The following is a 5,556-nucleotide window of genomic DNA, read 5'->3' on the forward strand; positions in this document are numbered from 1 at the left end:
TGATTCTGTGAATCCGTATTTACAGATGCTGCGGATTTGCATACGGTACACTCCAGAACAGGACACTATGACCTTCTCGGATGGACTCACCCTCAACAGGACGCAGATGCACAACGCAGGGTTTGGTCCTCTCACAGACCTGCTCTTCGCCTTTGCGAATCGGTTACTGCCCCTGGAAATGGACGACACGGAGACCGGACTCCTCAGCGCAATCTGCCTCATCTGCGGAGGTAACTGTGCTGCGGGATCTGAGGGACCGCAGCGAGGGGTCAGGACGGCTACGGCACTGGGTTAGATACAGAGTAAAGCTCCCTCTACACTGTCCCATCAAAAAAAAACGGGTGGGTTTAGATACAGAGTAAAGCTCCCTCTACACTGTCCCCATCAAACACTCCCAGGACAGGTACAGTACGGGGGGGTTAGATACAGAGTAAAGCTCCCTCTACACTGTCCCCCATCAACACTCCCCAGGACAGGTACAGTACGGGGGGTTAGTACAGAGTAAAGCTCCCTCTACACTGTCCCCATCAAACACTCCAGGACAGGTACAGTACGGGGGGGGGTTAGATACAGAGTAAAGCTCCCTCTACACTGTCCCCATCAAACACTCCCAGGACAGGTACAGTACGGGGGGTTAGATACAGAGTAAAGCTCCCTCTACACTGTCCCCCATCAAACACTCCCCAGGACAGGTACAGTACGGGGGGTTAGATACAGAGTAAAGCTCCCTCTACACTGTCCCCCATCAAACACTCCCAGGACAGGTACAGTACGGGGGTTAGATACAGAGTAAAGCTCCCTCTACACTGTCCCCCATCAAACACTCCAGGACAGGTTACAGTTACGGGGTGGGGTTAGATACAGAGTAAAGCTCCCTCTACACTGTCCCCCATCAAACACTCCCAGGACAGGTACAGTACGGGGGGTTAGATACAGAGTAAAGCTCCCTCTACACTGTCCCCATCAAACACTCCCAGGACAGGTACAGTACGGGGGGTTAGATACAGAGTAAAGCTCCCTCTACACTGTCCCCCATCAAACACTCCCCAGGACAGGTACAGTACGGGGGGGTTAGATACAGAGTAAAGCTCCCTCTACACTGTCCCCCATCAAACACTCCCAGGACAGGTACAGTACGGGGGGTTAGATACAGAGTAAAGCTCCCTCTACACTGTCCCGGGTCTGGGACACTGACCGCTGAGCAGGCTCTCACTGACGGTCACTCTGTTCTCCTGCTGCAGATCGGATGGATTTAGAAGAGCCCGAGAAGGTTGACCAGTTACAGGAACCGCTTCTTGAAGCCCTGAAGGTTTATGCCCGGAAGCCGAAGACCGGAGAAACCGTACATGTTCCCTCGGATGCTGATGAAGATCACAGACCTGAGGGGTATCAGTGCGAAAGGTGAGTGGCTGGGGATTCAGGAGCGACTGGGTGGTGAGGGTCCCAGTGGGTGCACAAAGACTGAACTTTCACCCTCTGGATCTGCCTGCGAAAGGGCTGACTTTCTCTATTCCTGTCGCTCGCTGTCCCTCTCCCTCCCTCTCCCTCTCCAGTCTCTCTCTCTCTCTCTCTCTCCCCCTCTCTGTCTCTCTCCCTCCCTCCCTCTCTCTCTCCAGTCCTCTCTCCCTCCCTCCCCCTCTCTCTATCCCTCCCCCACTCTCTTTCTCTCCCTCTGTCTCTATCTCTGTCTGTCTGTCTCTTTCCATCTCTCTTTCTCTGTCCCTCTCTCTTTCTCTCTCTCTCTCTCTCTTTCTCTGACCCAATCTCTTTCTCTCTCTCTTCCTCTCTCTCTGTCCCTGTTTGTCTCTGCCTCTCTCCATCTACCTGAATCCCCCTCTCTCTATCTGACTGCCTCTCTGTGTCTCTGCCCGTCTCTCTCTCACAGTCTTTGTCTGTCTCTCTCTCTCTCTCGCTCTCTCTCTCGGTCTGTCTCCCTCTCTCTGTCTCCCTCTGTCAATTTCTCTGCCCCTCTCTCTCTGTCTCCCTCTTTCTCTCTGTCTCCCTCTCTCTCTCTCGGTCTGTCTCCCTCTCTCTCTCTCTCGGTCTGTCTCCCTCTCTCTATTTCTCTGCCCCCTCTCTCTCTGTCTCCCTGTCTCTCTTTCTCTCTGTCTCTCTGTCTCCCTCTCTCTCTCGGTCTGTCTCCCTCTCTCTCTCTCTCTCTCTTTCTTTCTCTCTCGGTCTGTCTCCCTCGCTGTCTCCCTCTATTTCTCTGCCCCTCTCTCTCTGTATCCCTCTCTCTCTCCGTCTCGGTCTGTCTCCCTCTCTGTCTCCCTCTGTCTATTTCTCTGCCCCTCTCTCTCTGTCTCCCTGTCTCTCTCTCGGTCTGTCTCCCTCTGTCCATTTCTCTGCCCCTCTCTGTCTCCCTCTCTCTGTCTTCCTCTCTGTCTCTCTCTCTCTCTCCCTCTCTCTCTCTGTCTCCCTGTCTCCCTGTCTCTCTCGGTCTGTCTTCCTCTCGGTCTCCCTCTGTCTATTTCTCTGCCCCTCTCTCTCTGTATCCCTGTCACTCTCTCTCTCCCTCTCTCTCTCTCTCTTTCTTTCTCTCTTGGTCTGTCTCCCTCGCTGTCTCCCTCTATTTCTCTGCCCCTCTCTCTCTCTGTCTCCCTCTCTCTCTCTCTCTCGGTCTGTCCCCCTCTCTGTCTCCCTCTCTCTATTTCTCTGCCCTCTCTCTCTGTCTCCCTGTCTCTCTTTCTCTCTGTCTCTTTGTCTCCCTCTATTTCTCTGCCCCTCTCTCTCTGTCTCCCTCTCTCTCTCTGTCACGGTCTCGGTCTGTCTCCGTCTCTCTCTCTCTCGGTCTGTCTCCCTCTCTGTCTCCCTCTGTCTATTCTCTGCCCCTCTCTCTCTGTCTCCCTGTCTCTCTCTCGGTCTGTCTCCCTCTGTCATTTCTCTGCCCCTCTCTGTCTCCCTCTCTCTGTCTTCCTCTCTGTCTCTCTCTCTCTCTCCCTCTCTCTCTCTGTCTCCCTGTCTCTCTCTCTCTCGGTCTGTCTTCCTCTCGGTCTCCCTCTGTCTATTTCTCTGCCCCTCTCTCTCTGTCTCCCTGTCACTCTCTCTCTCCCTCTCTCTCTCTCTCTCTTTCTTTCTCTCTTGGTCTGTCTCCCTCGCTGTCTCCCTCTATTTCTCTGCCCCTCTCTCTCTGTCTCCCTCTCATCTCTCTCTCTCGGTCTGTCTCCGTCTCTCTCTCTCTCGGTCTGTCTCCCTCTCTGTCTCCCTCTGTCTATTTCTCTGCCCCTCTCTCTCTGTCTCCCTGTCTCTCTCTCGGTCTGTCTGTCTCCCTCTCTGTCTCCTTCTGTCCATTTCTCTGCCCCTCTCTGTCTTCCTCTCTGTCTCCCTCTGTCTATTTCTCTGCCCCTCTCTGTCTCCCTCTCTCTGTCTTCCTCTCTGTCTCCCTCTGTCTATTTCTCTGCCCCTCTCTCTCTGTCTCCCTGTCTCTCTCTCTCTCGGTCCTGTCTTCCTCTCGGTCTCCCTCTGTCTATTTCTCTGCCCCTCTCTCTCTGTCTCCCTGTCACTCTCTCTCTCTCCCCCTCTCTCTCTGTCTCCCTGTCTCTCTCTCTCTCGGTCTGTCTTCCTCTCGGTCTCCCTCTGTCTATTTCTCTGCCCCTCTCTCTCTGTCTCCCTGTCACTCTCTCTCTCCCTCTCTCTCTCTCTCTCTTTCTTTCTCTCTTGGGTCTGTCTCCCTCGCTGTCTCCCTCTATTTCTCTGCCCTCTCTCTCTGTCTCCCTCTCTCTCTCTCTCTCGGTCTGTCTCCCTCTCTCTATTTCTCTGCCCCTCTCTCTCTGTCTCCCTGTCACTCTCTCTCCCTCTCTCTCTCTCTCTCTTTCTTTCTCTCTTGGTCTGTCTCCCTCGCCTGTCTCCCTCTATTTCTCTGCCCCTCTCTCTCTGTCTCCCTCTCTCTCTCTCTCTCCGGCGAGATGAACTTTAATCCCAGGCTGTTTTGAACCCCACCCTGGCTCCTTCCCTCTGTAGGTGCGGAGCGTGCGATCACCCTGAAGATGGAGATTCCGGGCCCAATGCCGCCTCTGATCAGGGAGATGCTGGAGAATCCGGATGCTCTGGGATCGGAGGAGACAGAAGACAAGGATGAGGAGAGTGGGGAGTCCAGTCCAGCACCAATGCTGTAACTGTGGGGAGGGGACACGGACATGTGGGAGTCCGCGGCAGGCGGAAGTCCCGGAAACGTCCACCGGAACATTCCGAACTCCGTCCAATTCTGACCAGCGAAAGTGAACGCCTCGAAGCTCCTTGCCCGCTCCCCCACCACCCCTGCAATGCCCTCCCTTCCTCTCTCTCTCTCTCTCTTTCTCTCTCATCGCAAGGACTCTGAGCTGTTTAAATGGACCGTCGAGGTGCGGGGTTGGCGGTCGGTGGTGGTGGTGGTGGTGGTGGGGGGGGGGGTTGGGGAGATTGCACGGAGGGGTCCGACTGGAGTGGAGGGTGTGTGTGAGCGGGAGGGGGTGGTGGAGGTGGACGGTAAAGGGGGGGGTGATCGTGTTTCGCCTGGCATGGGGGCAATTAACCCGAGACTGTGTCTGTCTGCGGGTCCCGGATAACCAGGCATTTGTGGGGTTCGGATGCCCCCCACCGGCCCCCCTGTGAGGGGGGGAAGGGGTCATGACCTGTGCAGGGCCCGAACCCCGAACCCCCTTGTTTCTCATGGTCAGTGGGGAGAGGGCATTGTTTGTGGATGTGTCCTTTACCCCAGCAAATCCCCACCCGCCCCGTCCAAATGCGTGTCACTCTCTCTGGGGTGGGGGGCACGTCTCTTGGGATTCGGCCAGGACGCTCGGAGCAGAGGCGGGGCAGTGTGGGGGAGGGGATGGAAATGGCTGGTGGGGATTGTGGGGGCGGGGACATTTCGATGTATAAAAGTTTCCACGTGTGCGGTTCTTTTTTGGTGAGCGGGGGTCGGAGGGTAAAGGTCGCGCCCTCTGGGTTCCCGCAACCCTCCCCCGCTCCCCACCCACCGTCCGACTCAAGCTGAGGTGGGGAGGAGGGGGTGCATGTTCTCTTGGCCGGTGTCTCTCGTTTCTCTGGAGTTTCTATTTTTGCAAGAAAAACCGTCAATAAAATTTAAAAAATTCTCAGCTTCAAACCGACGGCAGGACTAAGTCCCTTCGCAACGCCCCCTCCCCGGCTGCACCCGGCTCCCGGAACGCCGGGCCACCGTCTGATCCGCGAACCATGTCTGGCCGGGACCCCCGTCTGCCGGAGAGACAGGTTAGTCTGAAGCCAGCGTCAGCACAGAGATCTGGCCCGGGCTGCAATCTGCAGGGCAATGGGATAGGGATACTGATCCCGAAAATTCATCACTGATTCCCAACAGGGAGCGTTAACGAACGATCACCACACCCGGGGGAGCATTAACTAAAGATCACCACACCCGGGGGAGCATTAACTAAAGATCAACACAACCGGGGGAGCATTAACTAACTATCACCACACCCGGGGGAGCATTAACTAATGATCAACACACCGGGGGGAGCATTAACTAATGATCAACACAACCGGGGGAGCATTAACTAACTATCACCACACCCGGGGGAGCATTAACTAATGATCAAC

General features: G+C 55.6%; 1 pseudogene; it reads left to right on the top strand.

Annotated features, from left to right (window-relative positions):
* Positions 1–4,364, top strand: part of LOC137366480 (retinoic acid receptor gamma-like) — a 46,777-nt pseudogene extending 42,413 nt beyond the window's left edge.
* Positions 4,365–5,556: the final 1,192 nt, after the last annotated feature.

This window comes from Heterodontus francisci, unplaced genomic scaffold (assembly GCF_036365525.1).
Source record: "Heterodontus francisci isolate sHetFra1 unplaced genomic scaffold, sHetFra1.hap1 HAP1_SCAFFOLD_1329, whole genome shotgun sequence".
Taxonomy (NCBI): domain Eukaryota; kingdom Metazoa; phylum Chordata; class Chondrichthyes; order Heterodontiformes; family Heterodontidae; genus Heterodontus; species Heterodontus francisci.